The sequence below is a fragment of the Hibiscus syriacus genome, unplaced genomic scaffold, assembly GCF_006381635.1.
Source record: "Hibiscus syriacus cultivar Baekdansim isolate YM2019G1 unplaced genomic scaffold, ASM638163v2 tig00110384_pilon, whole genome shotgun sequence".
Lineage (NCBI taxonomy): Eukaryota > Viridiplantae > Streptophyta > Magnoliopsida > Malvales > Malvaceae > Hibiscus > Hibiscus syriacus.
Window position 1 is genome coordinate 3712833 of NW_024062715.1, and position 25007 is coordinate 3737839.

Consider the following 25007-nt stretch of genomic DNA (forward strand, 5'->3'; position numbering starts at 1 on the left):
TAACTTTATTTATAATTCTTCATTCAAATAATTTTTTAATTGTTTTTAAAAATTATCAAATCAAATATGAATATAATTTTTTAAACTAAAAATTAATATTAAATCATTAAACTATTATCAAAGGTGATTCTGATATTCATTAAACTATTACCAAAGTTGGTGACTAACTAGGAGTATAATTGAAAATGAGAATAAAACATATATTATTTTACTATCCATCACATTATTAAAATATATATAACAATAAATCACTCGTCCAGTTTTATTCATTTATCAAGTAAAAAATAGGGTAATGTTCGGTTCAAATCAAATTGGGTAAATTAAAGTCGGTTTATTTTTGGTTTGGGTTACTTTCGGTCCGGATTAATTTCTGTTTAGATTACTTTTTGGTCAGGTTAAATTCAGCTCATGTTACTTTCAAATCAGGTTAAATTTTGGTTCAGATTTCTTTCGGTTTGGGTTAAAATTCAGTTCGGGTTTCTTTCGGTTCGAGGTAGTTTTAGTTCGGGTTAATTTCAGTTTGGGTTGCTTTTGGTTTCACTCAATTTTGGATCGGGTATGGTTTGGGTTGGTTATTGAATCAAATTTGATTATGATATTCGAGTTAATATCGGGTATCGGGTCAGATAATTAGGTTCAGGTAAAGTTTTCCAGGTCTAAGCAACCCATGTTAAAGAAATCAAAGAAAAAGAAAGACTTAATACCAAAATAAGTGTCCAAAATATACCTTAGTTCTAAAAAAAGTGGCTAAACTATTTTGTGACACATCTAGGTGCCTAACATTACAAACATGACCATTTTAGGTGCCCAGGCCGTTAACGACGTTAATTTCTCTCGTTAAGGGACATATGTCACAATTTTGTGATTTTGAATTTTTTTTTTAAAAATATATTAATATATTTATTAAAAAACCCCATAATTTATTTTAAATTATAAAACAGCCCCAAAATACCTAAAATCTCCAAATCTTATCATTAATCCACTGCCACCTCCCTTTTCAGCCACGATCACCATTATTGAAGTAGTCTCTGCCATCCTCATAGTCATAAGTCGTCATAGTTGTCGTCAATATCACGTGGGATCAAGATATTCATCCTAGGGTTCGTGGGGTATAAAACGTCGATTTTTTGTCAATTGGTCACAATTTCATGGGGTTTTTGGTCTTCAGGGGGAGATGAGGTCAGGTAGTGCTTCGTCGATGGAAAATGGCGACGACCGATGTGGGTTAGGGGTTGAAATGAAGGTTTTCAAAGTTTTGGGATATTTAAAAATGTTTATATTTTTCTTTAAAAATATATAATTTTATTTTTTAATTTTAAATAAAAATTTTAAAATATCAAATTGTGGCATGTGTCACTTAACGGGGGAAATTAACGTCATTGACGGCCCATACACCTAAAATGGTAACGTTTGTAACGTTAGACACCTGGATGAGTTAAAAATAGTTTAGGAATACAACATTTCGATTAACTCATTTCGTATATGATCACAGAATGCGCCTTACGGCGCGCTTGCTTGGCCGGGCAGGTAGATGAAGGTGAGAGGTTTCAAACGAAAGTGTTTTTATTGGGTTGGTGTTCAGTGTACCGCACCGTGGGTACAAGATCGAAAAGAATGAAAAGCATTCCAAGCCCAAGAAAAAAGGAATTATTCGAGAATTGAGGTATAGTCTAGGTACTTATTTTAGTATTAAGACAAAAAGAAACGACTTTTATATTTGTACACTTTTACTCATCAAATTAGAAAAAATTATGTTTTCGTCACTTACATTATCGTTTTATTAAGTTTCGGTCAGTAGAAAGTCAAACGACGCTAGTTTAAATGTGTGACATGTTAATAAAAGAGTTTAATTTTTATTTTAAACCTTAAGCTTTAGATAAAATAATAAATTTATAAACCCAAAGTAGTTTATGGACAAGATTTCAATTTATTCCCTTTTCTAATATGCTTTGCTTCCTAAACCCTAGCTTCTTTATTTGTGCCCCACATCCCCCAATAATGGCAGAGTCACAGTTTGGTAAGGGTGAACACGTTCCACTCTGAAATCCAAATTTTTTTAATTATTTACTTATTTTATTGATAATGCCCACCCTAAAATTTTTCGTGCCCACCCTGAAATTTGTATTTTTTTCGATGTGTTACTTATTTTACGGACGGTGCCCACCTCAAAATTTTATTTTTACCCATTCTGGTACATGTACCAGAGTCCATAATGATGAAAAAGCATGCAACTTTGGACTAATGTTTCTACTGGAACATATTAGATGAAAAAAGTCTCGAACATTCAAAGCATATATACTTCGTAAGTATAATGTGAGTGAATTCTTAAAATGTTGTAATGTTTCTCCCTTTGATGTTTCAGATTCAAGGTAGAATCATTTTGAAGAGAGGGAGGATGATACATGCATCACAAGTCTAACATTAAAGGAAGATAGACTAATGCTTCCAATTGATGCACATGACCGAGCCTTGGAAAATAAGAACAACATAGTAGTTTAATTGTGACTACTTTTTGAATAGATTATTGTGTTATTTGGTTGACATGTCTTTTGGAGTTATGACCGAATGCCACTTATATTTCTAATGGTTTTTGAATGGCATCAATCTAATATCGGGAACTCAAGATACGTTCATTTTAGTGAAGACAGTGCATGCAGAAATTCCTATATGGGATTAATACAAGATTTTGTAAATATTATGAATTTTCAATATTTTATTGATTATTTGTAATATAATTTAATTTAGGATGATACATTATCTTTTAAGATTATATTTATTATTTTATTAGGAATCAAGGCAAGTTACAAATTATTCATAGTTTATTATTATTTTTATTAGGAATTAGAATTAGAACATGTTTAGTTTATTATTATTTTTATTCATTAGCTATTTAGGAATTTTAGAACTCATCCCTATATAAAGGAGGCTTCATTCAACTTTGTAAACACATCTTTTCTTAAATACAATACATTGAGATTTTATCTTTGCAAGTGTTGATTACTTGTGCCTTCGAAGCTTCTTTTCATTAAGTTTTTTTTTCAAGTTCTTGTGAAAGAGATCTTCACACTCCGATTAGGAATTTGGAGTGTTTATCTTCTAATGATTACTTGTGCCTTTTTTTCTTTTTTTAATGAAAAATAGCAAACTAACAAGAAAGAATTGAAACTAAATTAAAAAATGCAAAAAAAAAAAAAACTGAAAAATGATGAATCTTCGCGAACTAGCTTCGTCGGGGTACCTTGGCGGAGTATGCTTGCAAGAACAATCAAGAGTGTTTGATTCTCTCCAAGAATCATCCCAAGTCTGATACCAATTGATAGAGAAGTGACAGTGAAAAATATGGATGTTTCTTGTTGTTAAAGAATCAAACTAGAAAACTCTAGGCTCAATGAAGAAAGCAGAAGAATTTGAATTGAAGAATGAGATGATGGAGTTGTGGAAGATGGACATAGATGGATAACTGTCCTATTGAACCTTTCTAGTCGTAATGAAAAGGAAAACTCGATAAATGGCTCTAACCATCCCTCCTAATCACAAAAAAAAAAAAAATTCAAAAATTACAAACGAATGAATGACTCTCTAAAGAAAAAAAAGGAAAACGAAGAAAAAAAGGAAAACAAGATGAAAAAATAAAATAAAAATCCAAAAATTGCAAACGAATGAATTTGGATCTATTTTTTTACGGAAATATACCTCATCTAGAAAGGATTCTACAGTCCAAATTTTAGCCCAATCAGACTTCATTTGGCCTTTCAATTCGACCATTCAAATTTGTTTGGCAAATTTGAGTTCTTCTCATTGAAAATTTTTTATAGAAATAATTTTGTTATGAAAAATTTCCATATTGCAACTAGACTCATTGAGGAACAATAAAAAAATCAGAAATTTTAGAGATCGGCAACTTTGATAACCCCGTAAAAATGTTATATTTTGTGCCTTTTTACTTAGGTTATTGTTTGTTTTAAAGCCCATGCCATTAGCATTTAAATTGCATTTAGGTCATATAGTTGCATTTGGTGGTAAAGTCTTGCTGAAACATTAATTTATTGAAAACTGGTTCTGCTGAGGGAAAGGTCTTACTTTTTGTGGTACTGTGCAGGTGATGAAAGCTTAAAGAGAAGATATGGCCACTGTAGCATGCTGAAGAAATTACTGGTTTAGCATTTTGTAGATGAAATGTTGAAAGACTTGTTGCAACGAAAGATGGATAACATACCTAGAGCAGAAAAGACAAAATAGTAAAAATACCTTTGCTTAGTTGTCCAACCACACGTGACTCACCACCCCTGTTGTAATTTTTTGGGACCGCTTGCCATAGTAGCCGCCCATTAACGTGAGAAAGGTGTTGCCTAGGGTACAAAGGGAATGTTGGGCCCAAAACCCTAGAAATATTCCCTCTATAAATACCAAAGGTACCCTATATTTTAGAGAGACTTTTAGAGAGAGCTTTTGGGAGGTGACCTAAAAGAGAGGTGCCCGCTCATTTCTATTTTCTTCTTCCTTTTTCATCCCCTTTTCGTGGTATCCTCCATAGTTGAGCTTGAAGGAGGTAGCAACTAGACCTCAAGAGAGGCTAACTTGCTAGGGCGATGTATGGCACTAGAGCTAGGTCATGGAAGCATCTCATTTGGGAGTTTTTCTTCTCCTTGTGTATTTATTTTCTATCTTCTTAAGCTTGTACTAAACTTGAATATTTTTGGATAAACTTAGCCACATCATGAATTACCTTATTTGGTGTTGGATTTATGTTGGATGATTTTATTTGAGTTAATGAATGGTTTAATGTTTCTATGTTTAAATGTTGTTTTGCTCACTGTTTTTATCTTTATGCACTGTAGCATTATAAGAGCTTTTAAGAGATTTTCATTTTTTGTAGCGTAATATACTTAGTCTTGTAAGAGCTTTTGAGAGATTTCATTTTTCTAAGTATAGATACCTAGTATCGAGAGAGCTATGTTAGATCTACATGAGCAAAGGAGCCAAACTGGGATAAGGAAGTTCTAACCTTCCTTAGAGACAATGAGAGGGTTTTATTTGACTAAAAGGGATAGGACTTAGTCGATAGGCTAGCGTTACAGTTTACGCTGAGAGGTATTGTCGCAACATTAGTTTTATCAGGTTCCTTGCTTTAGAGAGTTTAGGAGCATTTTTATAAAATCCTATCGGGAAACATACTTATAGAAGTAGAGATCATCCTTAGCATAGAATATTATCGCCATAGAAAATATGTACCATTTACCTCTAGAAAGGATCGATTATGTGAGATTGTTAGTATTATCTCATTTCCTTGAGTTTAATTTATTTACCTACTTTAGCATACTTTTACATTTCACGTAAATTCTTGTCTCAACACACATTTATATTTTCAACAATTTTCACCACAACAATTTCATTCCATTTAACACCATACTTGCCATAACATTCCATCACCATTTATACATACCATTTGCCACAACTATACTTTCATTTGTTTATACCATCATATATATTTACTTAGATTTAGTTAGTTTTAGATTTAGTTTGTGACAGTTTTTGTTTGCAATAGCTGGCTTTTATAATACCTCTAACCCTGTGGATACGATACTTACTCATCACTGTATTACATGCATCGATTGTGTATACTTACACAGATTTGCGTGCCATAACACTATATATTTACACGTGATCAAACCCCTAAAAAATGTTGCTTAAGTTAATCCAGCGTTTTAGGTTTTTATGGGTTTGGGTTTTCCAACTTTTCTTTGATTCTTATTTCCTTAGGTTCTTTTGTTTTACCTTTTCCTTGTTCCTCTACATCATCTAACACATTCTTCATTATCTAACACATTCTTCTTTTTGAGTTTGTAGGACAAAGAATTTGCATACTTCTTCTTCTTTGCATTCTCGTTTTCTTGGAGTCATACTTTTTTTTCCTCTTAGATCTTTTAAGTAACTCTCTCCTCTTTTTAGCGGTAAACTCTGACATGAACATTGAAAAACTTTTTGATAAGAGAGTTTTAAAGAGTACAAGATCAACTTCCTTGCCTCTCAAAGTATTAATTCCTTGGAGTGATTTGTAAGGTTAATTGTTTTCTTTGATTTTTCTTTTTTCACATTACATGTTTCGTTGAGTGTTGTGAATTTTTAGGATGTTTGAACTATCACAATTTTTCAAACCTAGTTGTATAGTTATATGTCAGCCTTTAAACATTGAAGATACGGAAGATGCTGATATTCAAAGAACAAACTTATTCCATTCCTAGTGTTTGATACAAGGTAAACCTTACTCCATAATCATTGATAATGGAAGTTGTGTAAACATGGTAAGTAGCTACTTGGTAGAGGCACTCAACCTACCTTGTCAACAACATCTAAAACATATTGTTCACAATGGATTAATGAATGTCTTGAGATTAAAGTCACCAAATAATGCCTAGTCAACCTACATATAGGTAAGTATTATGGTGAAATTTGGTGTGATGTGTTTACACTGGAAGCTTCTCACATTATTATGGGAAGACCATGGATTTACGATAATGATGCTACCTAATATGGTAAGGCAAACAAATACACTTTGAATTTAGATGGTAAGCCTTATAGCCTTTGGCTAACATCAGCAAAAGAAATCTTAAAAGATCAAAAGAGAATATGTGAGGAGGTAGGGAAAAAAGGAAAAAAAAGAATGAAAAAGAGGTAGAAACAAAAAAGGTCATAACCCATAAAAGCTAAGAGCATGACCCACGAGAGGTGTGTGAACTTAATTGTGAGAAAAAAAGAGTGATTGAAAATACATATGTGAGCACAAAAGAATTGAGAGAGAACCTCCTTCATAAAGAACCTTGCATTCTTGTCAACATTAGACGACTATTGGTTTCGATTTCTAACAATAACACTAGCTTGCCTAGTATGTTTGTTCTTCATTTATAGAGTTTTCGAATGGTGTTAGGTGAGCCTCTTGACGGGTTACCACCAGAAAGCCTTAATCACGGTGGCATATCATTGGTGAATCATGAGTTTCAAAATTCCAAAGGTAAGTTTGTTATTACTCATTTTAATGATATTTTAACCTACTTCTGCTCCTTTTTATAGGGCAAGGCTCATGAAAATCCTTTTAAGTTGTTAAAAGACCGAGGTAAACAACACATAGTAGAAGATGCATTATCCGAGAGGTTATGTAGTCCAAAAAGCTCCTCAAAAGAATTCTCAACTCATGAACCATAATTAGGATACTTCATGGATTACCTTACCGAACCACGTGACATGATTTTTAAACACTTATTGTCACCACACATGAGTAAAACCATGGACATAACCGACAATGGTTGACACCATGTTGAACTTCAACCTAAACTCCAGACTACAAGACTTTTCGGTAAAAGAGGCTTTCAATATAACAAGCAATCAGTTCCAACAAAAAAAGCTTCTACTAAAGCGCATAACGACACATCAAATTGATCCGGTAAGTATTTCACAAGCTTTCCTTCCCACATATCTAATTATCTTTCTCTTGAATTTTTAGATTCATGGATGATTTTTTTTAGGAGAGGGGGAATGATACTTGTACCAGATTCCATAATGATGATAAAGCATGCTACTTTGGACTAATGTTTCTTGTCAAACCTCTTAGAAGAACAAAGTCTCGAAGATTCAAAGCATATCTACTCGGTAAGTATAATGTGAGTGAATTCTTAAATTGTTTTAATGTTTATCCTTTTGATGTTTCATATTCTAGGTCTAATCATATTGAATAGAAGGAGGATGATACATGCATCACAAGGCTCACATCAAAGGAAGATGGACTAATACTTCCAATTGATCCACATGACTGAGCCTTTGAAAAAAAGAACAACGGAGAAGCTGAATTACGACTACTTTTTGAATAGGATTATGATGTTATTTGGTCGACATATCTTCTAGATTTATGATTGTTTGTCTCTTATCTTTCTAATAGTTTATGAATTACATCAATCCAATATCGGGAACTCAAGATACATTCATTTTAGTGAAAATAGTGCATGCAAAAATTCCTATATGAGATTAATACATGATTTTGTAAATATTACGAATGTTCAATATTTTTTTGATTATTTGCAATACAATTTAATGTAATATGATTCATCATCTTTTAGGATTAGATTTATTATTTTATTAAGAATTAAGATTGAGTTAAAAATTATTCTTAGTTTATTATTATTATTATTATTAGGAATTAGAATTAGAAAATATTTAGTTTATTATTATTTTTATTCATTAGCTATTTAGGAATATTATAACTCATCCTCTATATAAAGGAGGCTTCATTCAACTGTGTAAACATATCTTTTCTTGAATACAATACATTGAGAGTTTATCTTTACAAGTGTTGACTACTTGTGCCTTTGAAGCTTATTTTCATTAAGTTCTTTGTGAGAGAGATCTTCACACTCCGGTTTGCCTCTTCCTTACGATAAGGAGGGTTGGTTAGAGCCATTTATCGAGTTTGACTTTTCATTGCGACTACGAGGGTTTGATAGGACAATTAGCTATCTATATCCTTCTTCCAAAACTCCATCATTTTTTCATCCATTCAAATTCTTTCGCTTTCTTCATCGAGTCTAGAGCTTTCTAGTTTGATTCTTCAAAAACGAGAAACATCCATATTTTTTGCTACCACTTCCCTATCACATTCCATTTAAAACTTTTACGTTGTTACCATCTATTGGGACTATCGGTGCACCCCATGGCACAGCGAAAATAAACTCGACGTCTTACCAACGATCCATGTACGATAAAACCTAAATCTTGAGGAAGGGATACGATTTCTCACCTTGAGTTCCTTGAATAGAAACAATACAACAACAACTCACGATCTCACGAACGATTCGAATCCTAGCCTCCATGAAAAATCGTCTCGGCCTTTACTCAGTTCACCTGGTTGAAAATCAGTTGAGAGCATTTTCTTTCTTAAAACAATTTCTAGAATTTTTGAAATTTCAAAAGGGTAAAACGGCTGCTACACCAACATATCCCTTTTATATGTGTCACCCTAGATATTAGGGTTTAATCTAAATTTAATAAGGAATATAATTACCCTAACTATATTTTTTAATTAAATTCAATATTTTAATGTGTAATTAAAATTGTATATATGTAAGACATTTATAAATTGCTTTTTTCAACCATTAGGTGTGACCTTGTAGGTTCTTGTAACGTTATTAGTAATCATTAGAACCATTCTAATATTATAAACAGTGAGTTACATCTAACAATATATCGTTATTCCCTAAGTTACAGAAAGCCATGATTTAACATAACATGTTCGTCACTAACTCTTTTAATGTATTATATCCTTTTGTCTTTTATATCTAGAATAGGCACAAGTCTTGGAATAGTCACACTTGTATAGCCCATCTATTACCTCTTGATATCTAGAGTGGACTATAATAAGTAAATAATTTGTGATATCTCATACCAACTTATTCAAGCATGGCCATGCATTTCTAGTCTTACTAAATCAAGTGGTATGTGATATATTTCCTATTATATAGAAAGGACAAATCCTATCTCGGTTATTCACACCCGACTACATATATCATGATATGTTCAATGTGAGTCTTTATAGTGCAACCAATTACGAAGAACATTTAACTGTATCAAAACATATAATAATATATGTTGAGATATTAATGATCTCAAGTCTAAGGATCATACATATAGTTGTCACAATGAGCAATATAGTGACCGTCACATAATAATCCAAGACCTATGCTCATAGCGTGTCAATCTAATACATTGATCTCTAAAAACATATTCATGCATCAATTTTGACATCTCTATGTCAATGATAACTCATTGTCATCAATCAATACCATGTTACTCTAAAGCGTATCATTATTATCCATGCACATAATAATACTTGACTATGGATCTTTTATTAATAATAATAATAATAATAATAATAATAATAATATATGGACATTATTATCTTTTACTTTATTTAATGCACATAAATATAACAAAAGAAAATAATGGTAATGCCTTTATTCAATAAACATGATAAAGAAATATGTCAATAAAATCAACATATGATTGGTCTTTGGGCATACTCTAACAATCTCCCACTAGCACTTAGACCACTTACTCACATATCTAATCTGATTTAATCAGTGTGATGATCATGCTTCTACTGTACCAGAGGCTTAGTCAAGGGATCAACAATGTGGTCATCTGTGTATACTCTAGATATCTCCACATCTCCTCGATCTATGATCTCTTGAATGAAATAGAAGCACCTAAGAATATGTTTAGACCGTTGATGAGATTTGGGTTCCTATGCAAGTGCAATGGCTTCATTATTGTCACAACGGAGTTCTACAGCATCCAATATACTGGGAACAACACCTAGTTCATATATGAACTTCTTGATCCAAACAACCTCTTTTTTTCATTCACTAGCTGCAATGTATTCATCCTCTGTTGTAGAATCGACTATTGTGTCTTACTTTGAATACTTCCAACTCACAACTCCTCTATTAATACAAAACACAAAACTTGATTGCGATCGTCAGTCATTCTTGTCATTTTAGAAGCTAACGATAGTATAACGTTTTACACTAAGCTCTTCTTCGCCTCTATAGACAAGAAATGTATCATTGGTTCTTCTTATGTACTTAAGGATATTTTTAACCACAACCCAGTGACCTTCACCAGGATTTACCTGATACTGACTCGTCATGCTTAAAGCATACGATACGTCTGGTCAAGTACATACATGGCATATATGATACAACAAAATGCCAAAGCATATGGAATCTTATTCATTCATTCTCTTTCTTGTGGAGTTGAAGGACGCGTTTCCTTCGAAAGAGAAATACCATGTCCATAGGTAAAATTCATTTCTTGGATTCTTCCATACTTAACCTTTTCAGAACTTTGTTTATATATGTACTTTGACTAAGACATAGAAGTCATCATGGTCTATCTCTATAGATCTTAACTCCTAAGATATATACTATCTTACCCAAATATTTCATAGAAAAACAACTACCCAAACCAAGTACTAACATACTGTAAAGTAGGTATGTCATTTTCTATGATGAGTATGTCGTCTACATTACAAGATTAAGAAAGAAATAATGCTCCCACTAGCCTTTTTTATAAACACAAGGCTCATATTCGTTTCTGATAAAACCAAACTCTTTGATTTCATCATTAAAATGAATATTCCGGCTTTGAGAAGCTTGTTTTAGTCCATAAATAGACCTCTATAACTTACAAACATTTCCATCATTTTCTGGAGTGACAAAACCTTTTGGTTGTGTCATATACACATCCTCTTCGAGTTTTTAATTAAGGAAAAAGGTTTTGATGTCCATTTTCCAAATTTCATAATCATGGAATACAACTATAGCAAGCAAAATTCATATGGATTTAAACATATCAATAGGAGAGAATGTTTTGTCATAGTCTGTACCATGAACTTGTCGAAAATCTTTATCGACTAATCGCCTCTTGTATGTTTGTACATTACCATCCATGTTGGTTTTCTTCTTGAAAACCCATTTACACCCTATAGGTTTGACCCCTTCAAGTGGTTCAACCAAAGTCCACACTTGGGTTTACTGTCATGGAATCCATCTTAGATCTCACGGCTTCAAGCTATTTCTCAGAGTCTGGGCTCAACATTACCTATTGATAACTTCTTGACTCATCTTAATCCATAAGAAGAACATCTCTATGTGTCGTAATGAGAAATCAATATCTCTCCAATATATGGAGTTCTCTTGTGGATCTTCGCAGTGGTTGTGTTTCTAAATTTGTTAATTGTTCCTCAACAACTTGTGAAACATGTTCAACCTCTAGTTCATTGATATGTTATTCATGAACTTCTCCGAGTTCAATATTTCTACCCTTACCTTTCTTTGAGAGAAATTCTCTTTTGAGAAAGACTCTCGTTCGGGAAACAAACATTTTGTTCTCGTTAGGGTAAAAGAAATAATATCTTTTAGTTTCTAAGATATCCAACCAATATATATTTATTATATTTAAGTTAGAGCTTTGTAGACATATGATGTTTGACATAAGCTTCGCTTCCCCAAATCTTTATAAAAACATACTAAGACGCTTCCCAGTCCATATCTCATATGGTGCCTTTTGAACCAATTTAAATTGAACACGATTTAGTGTGAAAATGGTTGTTTCAAGTGCATGCCCCTAAAAAGAAGTCAGAAGATCACTATGACTCATAATCGATCGAACCATGTCTAACAATGTTCAATTCATTCTCTCAGAAACTCCATTCCACTATGATGTACCATATGGTGTAAGTTGTGAAACAATCTGTAACACCCCCAACCCGTATTCGACCCGAATATGAGTCTGAGATGTCACATCAACTTTTCAAATCATCTCCTTATATAAAATAAATATAAATTTAAGAATTTCAAACATCTTGAATAATTTACATATATCAATTTTAAACGTTTATAAAACTATTCAGAGCTTATACAAATTTAATCCTTAGATATACATGCCAACACTCTGTAATACAAATGGGAAACCTACTATACATTTTATGATATGGTCTTTGATGAAGTTATACTATCTCCATTGCCTATCTTCTCTTAGCACTTCTTGAATCCTACGTGTGAAACACTCACACGCTAAGTCATAGACTTAGTGAGACATATAAATACATATGTAAACTAGCAAATGCATGTACATATCATATAATACAACATCATACTTGTATGCATACTTAAACCATCATTAACCTGCCTAGCATTACTTATTTTATTATTACTAATTCCTTTTTCTATCATATGAGTATATGCTTGACATAAACAGATAATATAATTTACCACAATGCATAAACCATTGATACTATCATATCATACACAAGCACATATAATCTCACATAACAATTACACATATACATTTATTATTATTATCATAAACTTATCATTTATACACATCATATAGCACATATACCATTTCATAAAGGATCACACATTATCATAGCAAGTTATTTATTATTTTTAAAGCTCATGTATACTTTTGAGAACTTAAGGTATGTGAGTACATAGAGGTTGTGCATATATGCTGTCACCACAGCTCGTATAATTCCCACTAGGGACGCGTAGAATTGTCGCGAAGGACCTCTATGTCCCGAAGGACCACATAGAACACATATGTCCCAAAGGACCACGTAGAACCCTCGACTCTTGGGATGCCAACTATACCCCTAGCTATCATAACACATAACATGGACATTATTATTTATGTTATAACACTTTCACATATTCATATCATATACACATATAAGCTCATGGCTTCTTATCACATATATCATGTAATACTCACTTGAAGTCTCATATCTTCTTATCACATATCTCATATCACAATTTCTTATATTTATATCACATATCATCACGTAGCTCATGTCTTTTCTCATAAAACTCATTATGTCATGTAGCACATATAGCTCATTTCATACGGTTCATATCTTTTCATTTATATAATGTTTATCCTTTTATATTCATATAAATCACATACATGTAATACATACAAGGCATATTCACACATATATGTATTCACACATATATGTATTCACACAGTACACATATAGAAATACACTTATCTCTAAACATATGCATGAACTCAGACACATCTAAGCATCATATCCCTATATGCTTTTATGCACATACTCATGTAACCTAATATCAGAATTAGACTTATCGCAAGTCTTACTTTCATAGCATATCTTACACTTATTATCATGTACTCCCCTGGGTCTCAATGGACACTACCAAACTCTTGTTCTCTTGATAATCTTACTATGAGGATCTATCTGAACTTTGCTTCTGATCTATATCTACACAAGTATGATATTTAATGAATGACAAGATTCAAATTAATTGATACGATTCATATCAATATCAACTAATTAAAACTCCAATTTCAATTTTCCAACTTAAGTGGTATCGGTACCACCCTTAGGGTACTGATACCTCTAAACTAGGGTATCGATACCCTATCCAGGTACCGATACCAAAATTCGCTTCGAAGTTCCCCCTGTATCGATACCCTCCACATAGGTATCGATACCTCTTTCATAGGGTATTGATACTATTCATATAGGTACATATACCCCTAGCATCATATCCTCATAAATGGCCTTGTAGTATCAGTACCCACTCAACAGGTACTGATACCCCTTGTCCAGATTTTCATTTTTTTAAGCCCAAAAATTTAACACTTTGCCCCCAAATTCTACTTTATAACCTCTCCTTATGCCCTTAAACTCATCCATACACATATAAACCCTCTTTAAACACTCTAACACTCCATTATCTTCAATATCTCACTATAACTCTTGAATCAAAGAATTTCATCAAACTTTCCATGTGTTCTAAATTCATTTCTAATCCTTCAAAGTTCCTAATCCTTCGTATGACAAGTCAAAAATCTAATTAAAACTCTAAAAACCAAACCATATCAACAATTCATCTTAAAATTCATTTTATAAATCCCTTCCTAATTCACTCATCTTATTGTTTAAATCCCATATAAACTTTCCATAAGCTTGCATAACACTCAAAGAACAAAACCCAACTTAAAAATCAAAGAAATACACATCTAGATCTTAACTTACCTTTAAGCTTGAGCTACGGGAAGAAGAAGAAGAAAGCAAGAAGAAGATTTCCAGAAATCTCCCAAAACCCACTCATTTAAAAGAAAAAGACTATAATACCCTTTCAATCTTTCCATAATTACAATTTGATCCAATACTGAAATATTCCTATATAAATCCTTGAACTTTAAAATTTTTCTACATTAATCCCCAAATTTCAAAAATTCTCATTTTAGTCACTGACCCAGATTTCGGGATGTTACACAACCCCACACTCTTTCAGAATTTCATCAAATTCTATGCTCAAGTATTCTCCACCTCGATCCAATCGAAGTGCCTTAATACTCTTACCAAATTGGTTTTGTACTTCATTTTTTAATTCCTTGAACTTTTCAAGGACTTCATATTTATGGCGCATGAGGTAAATGTACCCATATCGACTGAAGTCATCAGTGAATGCAATGAAGTATTGGAATCCACCTCTGGATTGTGTATTCATTAGCCCACATACATCACTATGTATTAATCCCAATAAATCACTTGCTCGCTCACCTTTACTATTAAAGGGAACCTTAGTCATTTTTCCCAATAAGCAAGATTCGTATTTATTAAATTGTTCAAAAACTAATGAATCTAAAAATCCATCTTTATAGAGCTTGGATATGCATTTCTCACTTATATGGCCTAAACGACAGTGCCAAAGATAAGTTTGATTTGAGTCATTTGTTTTCTATCTTTTAGTATTTTTTTATAAATGGTATTTTCTTGATCCAAAATATAGAGATCAATAACCATTTGTGTCGAACCATAAAAACATTATTGAGATAAAAAGAACAACAATTATTCTTAATAATAATCTCAAAGCCAATTTTGTCCAAACAATAAATAAAAATAATCATCTAAATTTAAATCAAGTCAAATAGGCAAAGATAAAACATATGTCCCCATAGCTAATATAGCAACTATTGCTCCATTTCCCACTCACAGGTCCACATCTCTTTTAGCCAGATTCTTTCTCTTTTGTAGTCTCTATATAGATGTACAAATATGAGAACCATAATCAGTATTTAATACCCAAAAAATAGATGTTGACAAATTAATATCAATAACATAAATACCTGAAATAAGCATTTCGTTTGCATTTGCCTTCTTGACCTCTTCAAGGTAAACAGGGCAGTTTCTTTTCTAGTGTCCGGTCTTTTCGCAATGGAAACATTTTCCTTCCTTGCTAACTCCCCCTTTAGGTTTCAATGCATCATTTCCTTTGGGCTTGGGCTTGCCATTACCCTTAGGTGGCGTTTGGTTCGCAGGAATTCCTTGGAATTAGGGGGAATTGGAATCCAATTCCACCACTTTCTCATGTTTGGTTCAATTTTTCAAAGGGAATTGGAATCTTTCATGACTTCAACTTTCCATCAAATGAGGGAAAGTGAATTTCATCCATTTTATGATGGAATTCAATTCCCTTGTTAGAGGGAATTGAAATTTGACCATACTACCCTCATCAATCTTTTGGTAACTTATTCATATATTGAATAAAAATATTTTTTTATTATTTCGGGTCGGGTTTCTAATTCATATATTCGGGTCGCGTCGGGTGAAACTTTATTTTGGTCGGGTCCGATCGGACTTTTAAGTGTGATATTCGGGTCGGGTCGAGTTCGGGTTTAGGGTGAAAAATACCTGACCCGAAAATATATATAATTTTACCATATATATTTAGGAATAATTACAATAATACCCCTCTATATATAATTTTTTCAATTAAGTCACTGTTTTTATTGAATAAAAATATTTTTTTATTATTTCGGGTCGGGTCGGGTTTCTAATTCATATATTCGGGTCGGGTCGGGTGAAACTTTATTTTGGTTGGGCGGGTCGGTTTTTGTTTAAGTGTGATATTCGGGTCGGTTCGGGTTTAGGGTGAAAAATACCTAACCCGACCTAAAAAATATATAATTTTACCTTATATATTTAGGAATAATTACAATAATACCCCTCTATATATAATTTTTTTCCAATTAAGTCACTATTTTTATTGAATAAAAATAATTTTTTATTATTTCGGGTCGAGTTTCTAATTCATATATTCGGGTCGGGTCGGGTTGGGTGAAACTTTATTTTGGTCGGGTCGGGTCTCGGATGGAGGTTCCCTTGTTCTCGGGTCGGGTGGACCAAAAACCCAACCGACTCATGGCCATCCCTAATTGGGATGATTTTAACTTATGATGTTTATTAGCATTATTTTTATAATTTATTGAAATGAATAATCAATCAATAAAATTAAAATTTAATATTTTTTTAATTTTTATAATATATTGCTACATGTAATTTATAAAACAAACTAAAATTAAGCAAAAAAAATAAGAAGGACAATCCTATCATTTTATATTACTGAAATCAAATTCATCTGACATGTATGCGAACCAAACAGAATATGGAATTAGATTCCAATTCAATTTCCTGCCAACCAAACATAATATGGAATTGGATTCCAATTCCTGACAGATTCCAATTCCTTCACAGATTCCTCCCTCATAAACATTCCAGCGAACCAAACGCCACCTTAGGCTTTGCCACTATTTTGTTTTTTTCCCATTCTTTTGTCTTTACAGACCATCAGAATAGGCTTATGTCCAACCTTTTTCATGTTACTCTCAACTGTTCAAAACATGCCAAGTAACTATGGCAAAGTCTTATTAATTTTGTTCATATTGAAATTAAGGACAAATCAATTTAATCTATCCAACAACGATTGTAGGATGACATCAGTAGTCAGTTCACCCTTGAGTGGAAATCCTAGTTTCTCCAACGTTTGGATATAGATTATAATCTTGATGACATGAGCTCTTACTGTTGATCCCTCACTCATTTTTGCATTGAAATAGAGCTTTAGAAGTCTCATACCTCTCTTAACTTGTTTTCCCCTTATATAATTCCTTGAGGTTTTGGATCATCTCATATGCAACCATGTCCTTATGTTGCTTCTAAAGCTCAAGAATCATGGTGGCAAGCATTAGACATCCCATGTATAACATATCATCCATATGTTGCTTAAATTTATTTTTGTAATATCTAGAAGCATTAGTTGTTGGTTCATCAGGTACAGGTTCTTCAATGACATATTCTTTACTTCCATGTTTGAGAACAATTCTTAAATTATGGAGCCAATCAAGTTTATGCCATTCAGTTTCTCCTTCTCAAGGAGTGATCGTAGTGATAAAGAATTGTTTGCCATTAAATCTACAACAATGGAAATATTAAAGTAAGTAAATTTACTGAATTTAAATTTTATAAATAGATTTTTATTTACAAATTACTCCCACTATTTTATTCAAAATAAAAAACCCTCGTGTTTTAATTTTAAAAAATCATCTCGAAAGTTTTTCTAGTGAGTGAGGATCCATATTTCACCCTTTTCCTAAATCAATTTTGGCTTTTCTCTTAGGAGAATGGTTATTTAGGTAAGTAACACCTTACTAACTACATTCTATTTAACTTCTCCATTTGGTGAACAACTCTTGTTCAAATCATCTCATGATTCATCCAAATAATTAACCTCTAGGCTTCTAATCCTCTTAGAATAACCTAGCTAAGTTATTACCAATATTTCAATCGGTGAATATCACTTGTTTATTCTTCGTGTTTAACTAAGATATACTCATGTATCATTGCTTTGGCAAAACCCACATAATATCGACCGAAGCCTTAACGAGTGTAAATATTGGACATTAAAATTAACTTAGATTATTTAGAGGGATTTCATAATTATCTCATCGATGTTCATTTTTAATATTAGGCCCTTATTGATCTCATCAATGTTCATTTTAACATTATCATTCTAACATATCATTCATCGCATCACATACATCGTAACACTCATAACTCGTATACGTCTCAAAATACGAGTTAAAGATGTTACATCAACCTTACAAACATTTGTTGAATATAAATGCTTAAATTTTGTTTCAATTTAAAACAATCCTATTTTAATCTTAAAACTATTTCATTTATCACATGTAATTGTAAAATAATATTTAAACATTAAAAACAAATCTGATTTCCATGCAATAATTAAATAGTTTAGTGTTGTTTTGTAAAATATTTAAAACTGCCTAAATTATACTATATTTTCAAACCTTTTAAAACATTATATATATATATATATATATATATTCTACTCATTCATAAATACTGATAAAACTAGACTAGACAAATTAAAGTGGTCCTAGTTTACTATTACAAACCATTTAAAAGAAAATCCGACAAGAAAAACTACTGATGGAATTATACATGTCACTAAAGGTCAAAAGTAACATCATAGTTGTCTTACTGACACTGATGATAGGTATGATTCTCCAAAAGATACTCAGGAGGCTCCTCACTACACGTCCTACTTTTTATCCAAACCTACGCATGAAAATCATCCCGTGATAAGTATAACTTAGTGAGAGAGTAATAAACTAAGGTGAGATAAAACATGAAAATATCATAAATATGATAAAACATTAAAAATAATTGAAATAAAACGTTAAACTTTCAAACCAACTTAATCAAGCCAATTCTTCATCATAAACCTGAAAATATATCATTGCATGATTTTATCTAAATCATGATAAACATTATCAGATAAAATATTCATATCATAATTCTTGCCAATTCAACATATTTCATAACTTTCATATTACATTTTCTCAGCTAATGCATATTTAAAAGAATACAAGGTACGTGATTAGAATATAAGGTGTGCATTAGACACTACACGGTGCAATTCGTAAATCATCATAAGATGCACTCCAAGTGCACATCATCACATATTTACCAACGGTGTTAATCATAATGTACACGAATGTACGCTAACTTAAATTGAATGTACTCAACTTAATGGCATGCCAAATGCACCTACGATCCTCATTGCAACATACAATGGGCTTTTAAATCATAATATAATTATTCATTAATAAACGTCTTAAAAATCATAAACATTTAAAATTCATCATCATGAAAATTTTACTTGGGTAGTTCATACCCTAAACCATTCATATACTTGATGAAAATGTTATGGAAATAATATACAATTAAAATTATAAATCATACTTTTAAAATAGTATGAGGTTGACTTATCGCAAGTCGTCCTCGAAACGAATAAGTAAATAAGTAAACTGCACTCACATTTGCCTCACTACCGAACCTTTTATGTGATACTCCTAATCATGTACTTTATCCTTCCCTTTCGGGTCGTTTGGATAGCTAGATTTTTTGTGGTCTGACAACATCACATAATAACACAAAGTATTCGAACTATATGTTAGTATAATACTAACATAAACTAACTTTGATAATATACAAATCTATAAAAATAAAATCGATACTTAATCGGTATAAAACTAAATCATATATCCATAATAATCAACAAACTTTCCAAAATCTTCATTCGAATTTCATGAATATTTATTTTTATCATCAACCCTTCAACTTTTTCCAATTGCATAATCAAGTCACTAATTATGAATTCTTCCTAGAATTCACCTTGACTTTTCAATTAAATTCATTATGGTCCTTCACCATTATGATCATTGCACATTAATAGCCAAAATTTCCAGCACCTTAATAAATTACTCAAATTAAACTTTAACATTCAAAAGCTTGCAATTTCATTCTAAACTTTCTTAGACTTCAACCACCTAATTTAATAAACTTGAAGTTCGATCCCAAACCAATATTTAAACTCCAAAAATCAGCATGCTATTAAAATTCTCAACATTATAATTTCTTGCTCAAAATAAGACCAACACATTTTCAAACTTACCAAATTTGCAATTTGATTTCAATCAACTTCCTAACTTAAAATTCCAGCATACAATCATTATAAATCAACATTGAGTACCTCAAATTGCACTTTTACACATTTAAGTCCCACAATTCTTGTAACTTGAAAACTAGCCCTTTTTCTATTTCAAGCATCCAAATTGACCTCCAAGTCACATAGAACACTTCTAATATAAATTCTAGACCAAATATTTTCCCCTAATTTTCTCCCCTTGGCAGAATCTAACTATGAACATAGGGTAAACTTTTTATTCAATTTCAAACATGAATTCAACTTCCTTGGATCAAATTCATGCTATTCTCATCCTCAAAACATCAAATTGAGTCACAACCCATCAAGTTTCCATAAACCCTAATTTGGCCAAACCTCACATAAAGCTTTACACATAATTTTAACCATAACACATGTCTTAAAATTAATCTCCAACACCAATAATCTAATAATCTTTCATAAATTCTTCAAAATAAAATATGTTCTTCATGAACCCAAATCCTCAATCTCATCATCCACGCATGTTTAACACGTATTTCTTATACCAATTGATAGAGAATTTGAAGTAGAACATTTTTCTATTTCACAATTTAATCCAAAATCCTACTAAAATAACTCAAAAATGAAAAAGAACTTTTTTTCTTACCTTGTAGGGGTTCACAGCAGCAAGCTGATGGAGAAGAAGAACTCTTGATTTTACTAGTAATTTTCATAATACACATAGCATTTAAACTAATTTAATTGAATTTAAAAGTCAATTAAAGAGAAATCCTCAAAATGCCATTAATAAAACTTGATATTTACCAATTTCCATTGCAATATCTTCCATTAAAATATTCCTTGGTCAAAGATGAAACAGATTGAGTTTAACTTTCTATTTTGGCCATGCAATTTTTAAAAATTGTATTTTAGTCACTAAATTTTCACTGTTCGGCTAAATCTGATAAATTACATTTATATGTGCTAAATTTATCTGATATAAAATATGAAAATAATATTTCCAACCGTTATCTAACATCCTTCCAATTTTCGTAAAATTTTGATTCAATCCGAGAATTCAATTTCTATGTTGAATTTTATCACTTTATATCTTTTAACACAAATCTAGTACCGAAAATATGATTACCACGAAAATTTTTGTATTAGACCAAATTGTTAATTTATGGGCTAAAATATATAACTTTTAAAAATTACCTTGTTGGTCCCCTAAACTTTTACAAAATTATACTTTATCCATCAAACTTTCAAAACTTACATTTTAGTCACTAACCAACATTTGGGGTATTACATACATTCTTCTTCTCCTTTGAATCTTCATAGGATTACAATTTTAGAAACTCATTTTACATAAGGAGTAAGATGAGAATATAAATACAACAGAAGTGTAGAAAGGCACGACATGCAGACCGTATTTAGAATTTACAACCATTACAAATAAAAGGGTTATAACCTTGCATGTCAAACACCGTGCAAATAAAATATGTCATATATATGTCATTATGAATTTGTTAATAATTACCAATATGAGCCTTCAATCAATGTTGCCTACGAAGGGTTAAGGGACGAAGCGACGCGATCAGTGGGAAATTTTGAAAAACATAACTCACCGTTTCTATGGAAAAACCTTACAATTTGATAACATTTATCAACATAATTGTGTTTTTGGGATTTTTCAATTCTAAAGGTTTTTTGCACTAAAACAACCATTGTTCCTTTGCCGCACGCGATCTGCTATCACGTACCCACCGATCACTATGTCAACAATTAACATACGAATATCATAAACCCTTACAGCAACAAGTGCATGATTAACTCTTAACCACCAATTGTAAAGTTTATTACACATATTAACATATTAACTGTGACTGTGATTGATTTCTTATTTAGCACAAATATCTCATACTCATTAAAAACAGTAAAATCAAAACATGCATCTCATACATATCGCACCAACCAAGTATTTAACTCGAATTTAAATCGTACAAGTGGCTCTGAAAAATATTTATGGATCCACCACTGTCCCTAGACTTGTTGCTATTCATATTCTCCTTCAGGTCACCTCTATCCGACGGATATGGAGCAAGGTGTATGGCTGGAGAAATTTGAGAAGAAGATACTCGCGAATCCATTTTTACTTTTTCTTATTATGGTTGATTTTACACTTGGCTAAAACAAACGAGGGAGATGATCATGGAAATATGAGCTTTGGGAGAGAAAAAAGGCATAGGGAAGATTTCTAGCCCGACAGCTATCAGTAGTTTACTTGTATATTCGAGAGCGATGGTCAGTCTCCATGCCCTTTCTTGGCTACTCTGTAATCTCTGGTTTAGCCATGGGAATGAAACCGGTATAATCATTTGAGATATTCAATTTATTATATATATAATTCGAATTCGAATTCTAAAACCATAAATTGACTTAAAAATCATCTCTTATTAAATTTCCCACTATTCAAATTAATTTATCAAAAAAATAAATACTAATTATTAAACTAAAAATAAAGTGTAAACTATATGCGTAGTATCTCAACAATCACTTTTATTTCATTTTGGTCATTTAGATATTTTTTTTCAAAATCATACATTATGTTTAGTTTTGGTTTCATTTTAGTCACCAAATGTTAAAAAATTAACAGAACTATTGATGTGATATTTTTATTTTTTTTTCAGTGATGACGTGACATTATCTTATTGGGACACATCAACATTATTGTTAATCTTTTAATGATGGGTGACCAAAATAAAACTAAAACTAAATGTTAGATATAATTTTAAATGGAAAAAACAAATAATTAAGTGTCCAAAATGGAATAAAAGTGATAATTAGAATACTAAACATGTAATTTATCCAAAAAATAAAATATGCAATTGAGACAGGCGTGGCAAAATTCCTACTCATAAGTATATGCATTATTATACATTTTTCTTTTCCTAAAGTATGGTTGGCAAGTACTAATTCGTCAGTTCTCCACATGATTTACAGGTATGATATGAAATTTGAATTGTCGCCTTCCATTCAAATCAATCAGCTTGCAATTCAAGGTTTCTTCCTTGTCTCCTCGAAATAACTTTAGAGTCAAAATCTTGAGTTTTAATATAAATTAAGTTGAAATATTTTATTGGCCTAAACATAGATAATTTTTAAAAATATAATATATTTTATCATTACTTTTATTAAAAATTATTTTTTGAGTTAAATTTTTAATAAATAAAATTCCAATTTTTCATTAACATACAATTTAGTTGAATAAATAGCTACCAAATTGAATTTAAGATTCTCGAATGGCTAATCAAACTAGGAACTTTAGATTTATCCAATGGCTAATCAAACTCGGCTGCGGCGGAACGAATAAAATTTTAAAATTTTCTTTGATTTTGAATTTTTATTAATATGTATATTTTTCCTTAAAGCAAAATTTATATACAATTTTTTAAATATTTATATATATATATATATATATTGAAGATCAATTCTTACAATTATTAATTTATATGACAATGTAAGTGGTCGATAAGAAAAATGTTTTGTGTTTCATGATTAATATCGGTTGGTAATTAAATTGTTAATAAACTTTTTCGCCTTTTAGTATTTTAATTATTATTTAAAGGTTTTAATGAAAAATAAATTGTAAGTTTTTATTACGTTATATTATTGCTGAGGGGAAAGAATGGTAACGGTACATGAGGTCCTGGAGGATTGATTACTGACACATAAATTGCCTGCATTGGCTAAGATAAGCACTACAAAATCCATGTTTTTAGTCTTTTATATTTGTTTGGTTGTTGACTTATCCTTATAGCTTTTAAATTTGGTACTTTAATTTTGTTTTATTTTAAGATTTATTTTTTTATACACGAACTAACTTACCTCACTGGTTAAAGGAATCATTATTATTCTTAGATGCCATGGGTTCAAGCACCGGCGACTGTAGCAGGGTGATTGAACATTCATTGTCAAATGGGTGATAATACTTAAAACATATACTACTTTGTAATCACATTAACTTAATAAAAAATTAATTTTTTATTTAATCAAATATTTGATTTTTTTCAAGTTAAATATTTAAATTTAATTACTTTTTAGTTCAAATAGATACTTAAATTTTTTTAATCAATTGAACTAATAAATTAAATCTAAAAATCTGACTTATTTAATAAATTTAACTAAAAATTAACTTTTAAATTTTTAATTGAATTATAAAAATTTAGGTGCCACGTTAAACAATTTCGTTATCTGACTTATTTAATCTTATTAATGCATCGTCTATGTATTCACCGAGATACCTCAAATCGAAAGTTGGTATTCTTCCCACGTGTACATGGGGCTAACCAGATTACCAAAATGGTACTTGTACAACGAGTATCCTATGCACGGGTTGGCCGTGTCAGTAATCAGGGATATTCTTTCATACGTTTTCAATCTGGTTCTTCTGTTAAACAAATATTTTCACTGTGTCTCGCAACCTATTTTCGCACTGGTCTTTACACTTCTTCGTTGGAAGGTTAGATCAACTCTACTTCTGGACACTGGTCAGTTTAGATCGTTATGTGAGATCCGTTACTTACAACACAAATGGTTCAAGAAGCTAAAATAACA